Source organism: Salvelinus sp. IW2-2015, unplaced genomic scaffold (assembly GCF_002910315.2).
Source record: "Salvelinus sp. IW2-2015 unplaced genomic scaffold, ASM291031v2 Un_scaffold3196, whole genome shotgun sequence".
In the NCBI taxonomy this organism is placed as follows: domain Eukaryota; kingdom Metazoa; phylum Chordata; class Actinopteri; order Salmoniformes; family Salmonidae; genus Salvelinus; species Salvelinus sp. IW2-2015.
The window spans coordinates 39,495-53,020 of record NW_019944483.1 but is presented as its reverse complement, the minus strand read 5'-3'; the positions used below and the strand labels follow the sequence as shown (position 1 = coordinate 53,020).

General features: G+C 43.4%; 1 pseudogene; it reads left to right on the top strand.

Moving 5' to 3' along the window:
- The window catches only part of LOC112075493 (gamma-aminobutyric acid type B receptor subunit 1-like), a 68,094-nt pseudogene that overhangs the window by 16,640 nt on the left and 37,928 nt on the right, over positions 1–13,526 (top strand).

The window sequence follows — 13,526 nt, the reverse complement described above, 5'->3', positions numbered from 1 at the left end:
AGAGAGAGAGAGAGAGAGAGAGAGAGAGAGAGAGAGAGAGAGAGAGAGAGAGAGAMYACTGTTATTGTTATTACTGTTATTGTTATTATTATTGTTGTTTATCATTCCAAATAGTAGTGGTATGGGTGGTAATGGTAATGATAGCAGTTTAGTGATGGTGGTGGTGGTAGTAGTGGTAATGATGATAGTAGTTGTAGTACCGATGTAATGGTGAAGATGACCGTTATTAAGTTATAAGTTAGTTATAGTTTAATGTTTTAAACTTTTTTATATTTATTACATTACATTCGACTATTGACTGTTAACATTTTATTGTTACTATTTTTATATTTAATTTTGTATTATTATTTACTGCCATTCTATATTATTATTTGTCATTGTTTATAATTTTATTACAATGTATATTGTATACATTGTTGCTTTGGCAATATTGACACAATGTTTTTCATGCCAATAAAGCAGCTTGAATTTGAATTTGAATTTGAGAGAGAGAGAGAGAGAGAAAGAGAGAGAGAGAGACAGAGAGAGATAGAGAGAGACAGAGAGTGAGAGAGTGAGAGAGATAGAGAGAGAGAGACAGTGAGAGACAGAGAGACAGAGACAGAGAGTGAGAGGTGTTAAAACAATGAAGTGTTATAGCTTCTCTTTCTTCACACAGGGCCATGTTGTGTTTGATGCCCAGGGTTCTAGAATGGCCTGGACTCTTATTGAGCAGCTGCAAGGTACAGTACTCTCTCTATTTACTCCTGTGTACAATAAAACAGAATCAGACATGGAAATGAAGAACATGTGCCCGACTAGAATGGTGACATTTTGAACATCACATGGCACCTGGGCTAGTAAACTTAGTCGTCTACTTGTGTGGCTGGGCAGTGCCCAAAATCCTTCAGCTCCATCCCTGAGTCCATAATCATGAGTATCAACACGTATTGCTCCCGAGTAGCAGCAGCGATCTAAGGCACTGCATCTCAGTGCTAGAGGCGTCACTACAGACCCTGGTTCGATCCCGGGCTGAATCACAACCGGCAGTGATCGGGAGCACCATAGGGCGGTGCACAATTGGCCTAGCATCATCCGGGTTAGGGGAGGGTTTGGCTGGGGTAGGCATTCATTGTAAATAAGAACTTGTTCTTAACTGACTTGCCTAGTTAAATAAAGGTTACATAAAATAAATACACAGAGTACAAAACATTAAGAACACCTGCTCTTTCCATGACATAGACTGACCAGGTGAATCCAGGTGAAAGCTATGATCCCTTATTGATGTCACCTGTTAGATCCACTTCAATCAGTGTAGATGAAGGGGAGGAGATGGGTTAAAGAAGGCTTTTAAAGCCTTGAGACAATTGAGACATGGCTTGTGTTTGTGTGACATTCAGAGGGTCAATGGGAAAGACAAAATATTGAAGTGTCTTCAAAACGAGGTTTGGTAGCAGGTGCCAGGCGCACCGGTTTGTGTCAAGAAACGCAACGCTGCTGGGTTTTTCACGCTCAACAGTTTCCCGTGTGTATCAAGAATGGTCCACCACCCAAAGGACATCCAGCCAACTGGACAACTGTGGGAAGCATTGGAGTCAACATGGGCCAGCATCCCCGTGGAACGCTTTCGACACCTCGTACAATCCAGGCCCCGACGAATTGAGGCTGTTCTGATGGCAAAAAGGGTGTGCAACTCAATATTAGTAAGGTGTTCCTAATGCTTTGTCCACTCGCTGTATATGGTTTGTATACAGTGTATATACAAAGTGAAGTACTATAGTCATTATCAACTGTATCCTCTTATAGTGCTTTCTGTCATTGGTTTCTGTGCCTGTATCAGTTGTGTTGAGTTGTAGAACTTAGTTTTAACAATATGCAAATCTTATAGAGCAACTACCAGGTTCAGCCTCCTGAATGGATCAAATTAACGATAATTATAAGAAGCATGGTCAGAAAACAAAAGCAGGAAGTACCAGTGACTCGCTCAATACGGAAGTGGTCAGATGACGTGGATGCTACACTACAGGACTGTTTTGCTAGCACAGACTGGAATATGTTCCGGGATTCATCCACTGGCATTGAGGAATACACCACCTCAGTCATCGGCTTCATCAATAAGTGCATCGACGACATCGTCCCCACCAGTGACCGTACGTACATATCCCAACCAGAAGCCATGGATTACAGGCAACATCCGCATCGAGCTAAAGGCTAGAGCTACCGCTTTCAAGGAGTGGGAGACTAATCCGGACGCTTATAAGAAATCCCGCTATGCCCTCAGACGAACCATCAAACAAGCTTCAATACAGGATTAAGATTGAATCCTACTACACCGGCTTTGACGCTCGTCGGATGTGGCAGGGCTTGAAAACTATTACAGACTACAAAGGGAAACCCAGATGCGAGCTGCCCAGTGACGCAAGCCTACCAGACGAGCTAAATGCCTTTTATGCTTGCTTTGAGGCAACCAGCACTGAAGCATGCACGAGAGCACCAGCTGTTCTGGATGACTGTGTGATAACCCTCTGTAGCCGATGTGAGCAAGACCTTTAAACAGGTCAACATTGACAAAGCCGCTGGGCCAGATGGATTACCAGGACATGTACTCAAAGCATGTGCGGACCAACTGGCAAGTGTCTTCACTAACATTTTCAAACTCTCCCTGACCGAGTCTGGGAGAGTTCTGTTTCAAGCAGACCACCATAGTCCCTGTGCCCAAGGAAGCGACGGTATGCTGCCTAAATGATTACCGCCCTGTAGCACTCACATCGGTAGCCATGACGTGCTTTGAAAGGCTGGACATGGCTCACATCAAAAGCATCCTCCCAGACACCCTAGACCCACTCCAATTCGCATACCTCCCCAACAGATCCACAGATGACACAATCTCACTCTACACTGCCCTTTCTCACCCGGACAAAAGGAACACCTATGTGAGAATGCTGTTCATTGACTACAGCTCAGCGCTCAACACCATAGTACCCATGGATCTCATCACTAAGCTAAGGATCCTGGGACTAAACACCTCCCTCTGCAACTGGATCCTGGACGTCCTGACGGGCTGTCCCCAGGTGGTAAGGGTAGGCAACAACATGTCTGCCACGCTGATCCTCAACACTGGGGCCCCTCAGGGGTGTGTACTTAGTCCCCTCCTATACTCCCTGTTCACCCATGACTGCGTGGCCAAACACGACTCCAACACCATCATTAAGTTTGCTGGCGACACAACAGTGGTAGGCCTGATCACCGGCAACGATGAGACAGCCTATAGGGAGGTCAGAGAACTGGCAGTGTGGTGCCAGGACAACAACCTCTCCCTCAAATTGAGCAAAGACAAAGGAGCTGATCGTGGACTACAGGAAAAGGTGGGCCGAACAGGCCCCAATTAACATCGACGGGGCTGTACTGGAGCGGGTCGAGAGTTTCAAGTTTCCTCCTTTTCCTGTAGTCCAAAATAATCTCCTTAGTCTTGGTTATGTTGAGGGATAGGTTGTTATTCTGGCACCACCCGGCCAGGTCTGTGACTTCCTCCCTATAGGCTGTCTCGTCGTTGTCGGTGATCAGGCCTACCACTGTTGTGTTGTCTGCAAACTTACTGATGCCTGCCTACACAACAGATTTGTCACCCATTGAGCATGTTTGGGATGCTCTGGATTGACGAGTATGCCAGCGTGTTCCAGTTCCCGCCAATAACCAGCAACTTCACACAGCCATTGAAGAGGAGTGGGACGACATTCCACAGGCCACAATCAACAGCCTGATCAACTCTATGTAAAGGAAGCAAATGGTGGTCACACCAATTGAATGATTTCCTCATATGAACTGTATCTCAGTAAAATCTTTGAAATTGTTGCATGTTGCATTTATATTTTTGTTCAGTGTAGCCTTGAAAAGAAAATGAACATGTGCATACACAGTTAATATTAGCTGCTTGAATATTTCAGTGAATGCTGGAGGGTTTCACAAAAAGCCACTTTCATGTTGCTGCCAAATTAACTATTCTGAAATGCGTCAGTTACATTTTTTTTCTCGCTCGGAATTGCAATGAACCCAAGCTTGTCCTCCATGTCCAGTGCTTTAGTTTAGCAGAAAAGCTGATACAGTCATGTTTACAAAATCACCTTGCAGAGAGAGTGAGAAAGAGAGTAGAGGGAGAGAGAGAGAGTAGAGGGAGGGAGAGAGAGAGAGTAGAGGTAGAGACAGAAGTGCATTTCCTACTACACTGTGACAAATACTCAGACCTAAGAGCATATTTCTTTCCCAAAATTATAATTCAATACAAAGAATTTGAAACTATAAAAGATGAAGAAAAATTCAAATATTTGTTGGGTGAAAAGCCAAAATGTGCAGTTTTGGCAGCCAAATATGTGTCCTCCTGCCACAGCCTGAGGGACAGCCAGTGAAAAATGCAAAGTAATGTTGATAATATTTCCCATTTAGCTTAGTTTTGTTTTGTCTTTCGTACCAGGTCATGTGTCTTCTCAGTCATGTTGACACTGGTCTACTACTGTTGCTTTAATGTATGTTGCTGTTACTGATATAAATATTTTGTTGTAGCTGATATTAATGGTAATCCAATGATCCACTACTACTATTTAAGTTTACTGTTTAGTCCCACCATTTTATTATTACTATTAAATAAATATAGTATATTTTGTGACTATATATATACATATATATTTTATTTAAATTTTTCGATATGATATACTTTGACAATTGTAAGTAATAATAACTTGCCATGTCAATAAGTCAATTGAATTGAATTGAATTGAATTGAGTAGAGGGAGGGAGGGAGAGAGAGAGAGGAACAACGGGAGGAGGGAGGAGGATAGAGGGAGGAGAGAGAGAGTAGAGAGAAGGAGTAGAGAGCGAGAAAGAGAGCTAGAGGACGAGGAGAAGAGAGGCTAGAGAGGAGAGAGTAGAGGTAGAGGGAGGAGAGAGTAGAGGGAGGGAGAGAGAGGTAGGAGAGAGAGAGAGAGGGAGGGAGAGAAGAGAGATAGAGAGAAGATAGAGAGAGAGAGAGGAGGAGAGAGAGAGAGAGAGAGAGAGAGAGAAAAGAGAGAGAGAGAGAGAGAGAAGAAGAGAGAAGAGGAGAGAGGAGGACAGGAGACCGAGAGAGAGAGAGAGAGAGAGAATGTTTTTACAAAAATATTGATTTAGAGTTAGATAAACTTGTATTTTTCAGCAACGATATACTACCCTCCACAGCACAACATTCACTCCAAATCAAAACTCCAAACCCACAACCTGAATTTGGACTAAATTACCTGGAAGGATTCCTACTACCAATGCTCTGGCAAACAAACAACAGAATCCTGAAAACTCTCTCTCTCTCTCAATTCAATTTCAATTCAAAGGGCTTTATTGGCATGGGAAACATATGTTTACATTGCCAAAGAAAGTGAAATAGATAATAGACAAAAGTTAAATAAAAAATGAACAGTAAACATTACAGTTACAAAAGTTCCAAAAGAATAAAGACATTTCAAATGTCATATTATGTCTATATACATTGTTGTCCGCTCACCAACCAATAATTCACAAAATGGGACGAGAGAGGGAGTTAGGGAGGGAGAGGGAGAGAGTAGAGGGAAGGAGCTAGGGAGGGAGAGAGAGTTTTCAGGAGAGAGAGAGAGAACACTCTCCATATGGTGGCCAGATCTGTTTGTTTTCTGGGTCCTATTCTTTATAATCTTTCTCCCCTTTATTGTAAATAGTCAGTCTGAAAGCACTGTATTTCCTTGTCTTAGTGATTTAAATGTTGACTTCCATGCCTATGCATGGAGCAGTACTGTAGCCATGACGATAAGAGAGGGAGAAGTAAGAGTACTGGTAGTAGAGAAACACGGAAATAGTTTTTAAGGGCTTTATTTTGCCTTTGTTTTCTTAATTTCCGACTTAGCCCGCCCCATCGTGGCTCCCTGGCAGCCTCCTTTGGTCACACAGGACTGGTGTCGATGTCATCGTCTTATCTCTGGCTACGTCAGACTGTAGCTGCCTGTGAGAGAGGCAGGCAGTGAGGTGGTGTTCGTTGGTGTGGCTGGCTGCGTTGTGGATCATTGATCGTGTTCAGTCTGTCTGCCGCTTTGTGTCTCCTCTGACACAGCGTCTGCGTCGGTGACTCTCAATGTTGTCTCTCATGTTGGGAAAACACTCTTTGTTTTTTGTGGCGGCTGATGAAAAATTAAGCTTGTTTCCCCCAATCTCTTCTCCTCTCTGTTGCCTCCCCACCGTCCCAGAAAAGGAAATGTTGTTTTGATTAATAATTTATTCCATGCTAATTGGAGTGGGTTTTGCCCAGGGCAGTTTGGAAGGGGTTTTGGTTCTGGATGTAGTAGAATGCAGCGCAGGCTAAGTGGACATGAGCTGATTCTCAGTCAGCCAGCAGCTACTGCATTTCCACTGCATATCTACTGCATATCTTCACTGTATATCCACTGCATATTCCACTGCATATGCTACATACTGCTATATCTACTGCATATCACTGCATATCATACTGATATCTACTGTGATATCTACTGCATAATCTACTGCATATCTACTGCATATCCACTGCTATATCTACTGCATATCTACTGTATATCTACTGCATATCTACTGCATATCTACTGCATATCTACTTATATCTACTGCATATCTACTGCATATCTACTGCATATTCTCTACTGCATATCTACTGTATATCTACTGCATATCTTACTGCATATCTACTGCATATCTACTGCATATCTACTGTATATCTACTGTCTATCTACTGTATATCTACTGCATTATCTACTGCATATCTACTGCCATATCTACTGCATATCTACTGCATACTACTGATATTACTGCATATCTACTGCATATCTACTGGCATATCCACTATATTCTACGCTATCTACGTAATCTACTGCATATCCTACTGCATATCTACTGCATATCCACTGTATATCTACTGCATATCTACTGATATATGCTATCACTGATTCTCGCATATCTATGATATACTGCATATCACTGCATATCTACTGCATATCTACTTGATATCTACTGCATATCCACTGCATATCATGTCTACTGCATATCTACTGCATATCTACTGAATCTACTGTATAATCTACTGCATATCTACTGCATATCTACTGCATATCTCCACTGTATATCTACTGCATATCTACTGTATATCTACTGCATATCTACTGCATATCTTACTGCATATATCTAACTGTATATCTACTGCATATCTACTGCATATCTACTGCAATCTACTGTATATCTACTGCATATTCTACTGCAATATCTACTGCATATCTACTGCAATATCTACGCATATCACTGTAATTACTGCATATCTACTGCAATCTACTGCATATCTACTGCATATCTACTGATATCTACTGCATATCTACTGTATATCACTGCATTTCACTGCATATCTACTGCATATCTACTGCATATGCTATCTACGTATATCTACTGCTATCTACTGCATATCTACTGCATATCACTGATATTACTGCATATCTACTGTATATTACTGCATATCTACTGCATATCTACTGCATATCTACTGCAACTCCACGTATATCTACTGCATATCTACTGTATATCTACTGCATATCTACTGCATATCTACTGCATATACTGTATATCTACTGCATTCACTGCATATCTACTGCATATTCTACTGCATATCTACTGCTATCTACTGCATATATCTTACTGCATATCTACTGTCATATCTACTGATATCTACTTGCATATCTACTGCATATCTACTGCATATTACTGTATATTACTGCATATCTACTGCATATCTACTGCATATCCACTGCATATCTACTGTAATCTACTGCATATCTACTGCATATCTACGCATATCTACTGCATATCCACTGTATATCTACTGCATATCTACTGCATATCTACTGCATATCTACTGTATATCTACTGCATTTTCCACTGCATAATCTACTGCATATCTACTGCATATCTACTGCCCATATCACTGCATATCTACTGCTATCTACTGCATATCCATTATATCATTTGCATATCTACTGTATATCTACTGCATATCTACTGCATATCTACTGCATATCTACTGTATATCTACTGCATATCTACTGCATATCACTGCATATCTACTGCATATCTACTGTATATCTACTGCATATCTACTGTATATCTACTGCATTTCCACTGCATATCTACTGCATATCTACTGCATTTTCCACTGCATATCTACTGCATAAATCTACTGCATATTACTGTATGATCCACTGCATATCTACTGTATATCTACTGCATATCTACTGCATATCTACTGCATATCTACTGCATTTCCATGCATATCTACTGCATATCTACTGCATACTACTGCATATCCACTGCATATCTACTGTATATCTACTGCATATCTACTGCATATATCTACTGATATCTACTGCATATCTACTGCATATCTACTGTATATCTACTGCATATCTACTGTATATCTACTGCATATCTACTGCATATCTACTGTATATCTACTGCATATCTACTGCATATCTACTCATTTGACTGACTTCGTCCACAGTAGGAGGGTCCTTGGCAGAGGTAATGTTCAACACACACACAGCGTGCTCCACCATGTGTGTTGTCGTGCATAGTGGCAGTTTCCTGGGGCGGGCGCTGTGTGGAAAGGAGTCATTATGTGTGTGTGCACTAGGCTTGTCACAATACTTTTTACCCCTTTTTCTCCCCATTTTCGTGATATCCAATTGGTAGTTACAGTCTTGTCCCATCGCTGCAACTTCCGTACAGACTCGGGAGAGGCGAAAGTTGAGAGTTATGCGTCCCCCGAAACACGACCCTGCCAAGCCGCACTGCTTCTTGACACACTGACCGCTCAACCCGGAAGCCAGCCGCACCAAAGTGTCGGAGGAAACACCGTACACCTGGCGACCGTGTCAGCGTGCACTGCGCCTGGCACGCCACAGGAGTCGCTAGAGCACGATGGGACAAGGACATCCCTGCTGGCCAAACCCTCCCCTAACCCGGACGATACCGAGCCAATTGTGCGCCGCCTCATGGGTCTCCCGGTCGTGGCTGGCTGCGACACAGCCTGGGATCAAACCCGGTTCTGTAGTGATGCCACTCGGGATGCTTGATACCAACATTTTACAAACGATACGATACCAAGTCAGTATCACGATACCGAGTAGCACCGCAATATCACGGTGGTAAAAATCAGTGGCCTAGCATCCTGTTCGCCCCCGTCTCCAGGACGCTTGTTCACGGTTTCTAAACGTTCTCCATAAACTTCGCACTGAAATTCACACTGCTACTCAACATTGAATTTAACTTCATACCGTTCAGCATATAATAGAATCCTGCATAGAATGACTGATTTGCTCATATTTACAAAGGCCGACCTGTGATTTGGCTGGAGGAATGGGAGGAAGGAATATACATCAGTGGAGGCTGCTGAAGGGAGGACGGCTCATAAGAATGTCTGGAACTGCACAAATGGAATGGCAGCAAACACCTAGAAACCATGTGTTTAATACCATTCTTCAAAAGAAGGGACAGAGTGTGAGGGAGGGAGAGAGAGAGTGTGAGGAAGGAAGGGAGGGACAGACTGTGAGGAAGGGAGGGAGGGAGAGAGTGTGAGGAAGGGAGGGAGGGTATGAGGAAGCGAGGGAGGGAAAGACAGACTGTGAGGAAGGGAGGGAGTGAGAGACAGAGTGTGAGGAAGGGAGGGAGGGAGTGTGAGGGAGGGAGCGAGGGAGGGAGCGAGAGAGTGTGAGGGAGGGAGAGAGTGTGAGGAAGGGAGGGAGGGTATGAGGAAGCGAGGGAGGGAAAGACAGACTGTGAGGAAGGGAGGGAGTGAGAGACAGACTGTGAGGAAGGGAGGGAGTGAGAGACAGAGTGTGAGGGAGGGAGAGAGAGTGTGTCTGTTAACTGAAGGGTAAAGAAGGTTTCATGCTGTGTTTTTCCCTTACCGACACAATGATATGCAGATCGTTATGCATGTATATCACAGGAGGTTGGTGGCACGTTGAAAGTTCAGCATTTCAAAACTTTATGCAAATCACAAGTGCGAACGCTGGGCGATGACGAATCATATCGAGTGGTTCCCATGACGAATATGACACAACACTGGAGACTTTTTTTCAGCGAAGATGGTTGACAAAAATACTAGGATTGAAGTAATTATAACAACTCATATAAAAAATGTACAGTTGAGAGGAATATGTTAGACAAACGATTATGCATATTTTTTTTGTCAAAAAGTTAATTTATGAAAATTGCTATTTAGCAAGCTAGCTGACTAGCTAACATTTGCCAGCTAGCTAGCGAGCTTCATGGGCGTTTTGACAGGAGTATGAAATTGTAATTTGTGTTGTTTAATGTTTTAGGGACTCCTGAGTAAACCATCAAACCAGGCTGTCATCTTGGGAAACAGTGGATGTATAGAATCTAGCTAGCTAAAGCATTTACTGCAAATTTAATGTACAATTTTGTAAGCTTGCATTGCTGATATTTGCCATGCAATACAGCTGAAGTAGCTAGTTAACTCTTTTTTGCTTATTGTGTAGTGGAGGATAAAAAATAGCTGTATGCTTGTGGATGTGTAGCTACTGTAGCTATGTAGCCGATCTGTGTATGGACCCTAAAACGTTTGGTATAAATATTAGTTCAGAACAGTGGTTTTAATTGCTTCCACCAGTTAATCTTTAATCCCCAAGAAATTTCTGAAAATGACTGTTGCTCAAGACTGTTACATATGAATATTAAAACGTCAATATTAGCTAGTTAGCTATGAATCTCAGCTATCATAGCCAGTTGTATTGCCTTAATGACACTCTGAATGGCATCAATGAAGCCTATGGATTAAGTAGAATATAATATAACTTTATTGTGCCAAGGATGCAAGTCGTATATACATGTAAACTCAGCAAAAAAAGAAACGTCCCTTTTTCAGGACCCTGTCTTTCAAAGATAATTCGTAAAAATCCAAATAACTTCACAGATCTTCATTGTAAAGGCTTTAAACACTGTCTCCCATGCTTGTTCAATGAAGCATAAACAATTCATGAACATGCACCTGTGGAATGGTCGTTAAGACACAAACAGCTTACAGACGGTAGGCAATTAAGGTCACAGTTATGAAAACTTAGGACACCAAAGAGGCCTTTCTACTGACTCTGAAAAACACCAAAAGAAAGATGACCAGGGTCCCTGCTCATCTGTGTGAACGTGCCTTAGGCACGCTGCAAGGAGGCATGAGGACTGCAGATGTGGCCAGGGCAATACATTGCAATGTCCGTACTGTGAGACGCCTAGGACAGCACTAGAGGGAGACAGGACGGACAGCTGATCGTCCTCACAGTGGCAGACCACGTGTAAAAACACCTGCACAGGATCGGTACATCCGAACATCACACCTGCGGGACAGGTACAGGATGACAACAACAACTGCCCGAGTTACACCAGGAACGCACAATCCCTCCATCAGTACTCAGACTGTCCGCAATAGGCTGAGAGAGGCTGGACTGAGGGCTTGTAGGCCTGTTGTAAGGCAGGTCCTCACCAGACATCACCGGCAACAACGTCGTATGGGCACAAACCCACCGTCGCTGGACCAGACAGGACTGGCAAAAAGTGCTCTTCACGGACGAGTCACGGTTTTGTCTCACCAGGGGTCACGGTTTTGTCTCACCAGGGGTGATGGTCGGATTCGCGTTTATGCGTCAAAGGAATGAGCGTTACACCGAGGCCTGTACTCTGGAGCGGGATCGATTTGGAGGTGGAGGGTCCGTCATGGTCTGGGGCGGTGTGTCACAGCATCATCGGACTGAGCTTGTTGTCATTGCAGGCAATCTCAACGCTGTGCGTTACAGGGAAGACATTCTCCTCCCTCATGTGTACCCTTCCTGCAGGCTCATCCGACATGACCCTCCAGCATGACAATGCCACCAGCCATAAGACAGGAATGTCAGTGTTCTGCCATGGCCAGCAAAGAGCCGGATCTCAATCCCATTGAGCATGTCTGGGACCTGTTGGATCAGAGGGTGAGAGCTAGGACAATTCCCCCCAGAAATGTCTGGAAACTTGCAGGTGCCTTGGTGGAAGAGTGGGGTAACATCTCACGCAAGAACTGTCAAATCTGGTGCAGTCTATGAGGAGGAGATGCACTGCATTACTTAATGCAGCTTGGTGGCCACCACAGATACTACTGCTTTACTTTGATTTTGACCCCCCCCCCCTTTGTTCAGGGACACATTATTCCATTTCTGTTAGTCACATGTCTGTGGAACTTCTTCAGTTTATGTCTCAGTTGTGGAATCTTGTTTTGTTCATACAAATATTTACACATGTTAAGATTGCTGAAATTACACGCAGTTGACAGTGAGAGGACGTTTCTTTTTTTGCTGAGTTTAGTTATTACCATTACCAAGATCCCCACGTTTTTGCCTGAACATTGAATATATTCACTGATCATGTACTCTACCTTGGCAAATAAAGGTACAGTTCAGGGATGAACGTCTGTGAGACATTATAAAAAACGGAGGAGAAAGATGAGGTGTGAGAGTCTGTCATATACAGAAAGGGAAATATGAGCAAGGAAGCAGCAGATTCATTAATTCCAGTTCTACTAAACTTAATTTTCTCTCAGTTCATCACAATTACAATGTAGTGTTTCTAGCGGTGTCTCCTAACCAGCGTTGGGCCCCCAGTTGGCCCGATGGTTATCTGTAGAGTGGGTGAGTTAACGATGACGGGACTGGGAGTTGGCATCCTTTCTCACATCAAAACATACCTGCAGACGAGAGACAGATGGCGAGAGAGAGAGAGAGCGTGTTTAAGCCTGACACGGTCAGTCATCTTAATCACCAGGAGGTGAAATGCAAAACTGACCTTGTGTCACATCTGCTCCCGTTCCCCCTCTCTGGCGCTCGAGGTCGCCAGGCTGCTCTTAATTACCTACACCTGTCACCATCGTTGCGCGCACCAGCGCTTCATCGGACTCACCTGGACTCCATCACGTCATTGATTTTGCCTCCCCTATAATCTGTCACTTCCTCAGTTTCATTCCCGTGTCTGCATTGATGTTGGTTTGGTTTCTCTTTGTCCAGACGCTGTTCCCTGTTTAGTTTCATGTCTATTTATCATTAAATCCTCACGCTGTACTTGCTTCCTGTCTCCCAGCATCTGGAGTCATGGACCCGTTACATCTTGGATCATTAACTCTGGGACTACTACATCTCTGTCTGTATTTCAATGTAAAACCTCTCTTTAATAATACTTCCTGTTGACCCGACCAAGTGACCTCTCACCTTTGATCATGCTGTGCCCTCTGTGTCAGCCAGTTCAGATGGAGGGGTTCACAGCTGATAGAACCTCGAGGATTTAGGGAGTAAAGGGAAGAGAAGGATGAAGTGAAAGAGAGAGACTGTTATTGAGAAAATAAGGTCGTTAAACAGACAGTGTTCAACAGCTCTCTCTCTCTCTCTCTCTCTCTCTCTCTCTCTCTCTCTCTCTCTCTCTCTCTCTCTCTCTTTTTTTTCTCT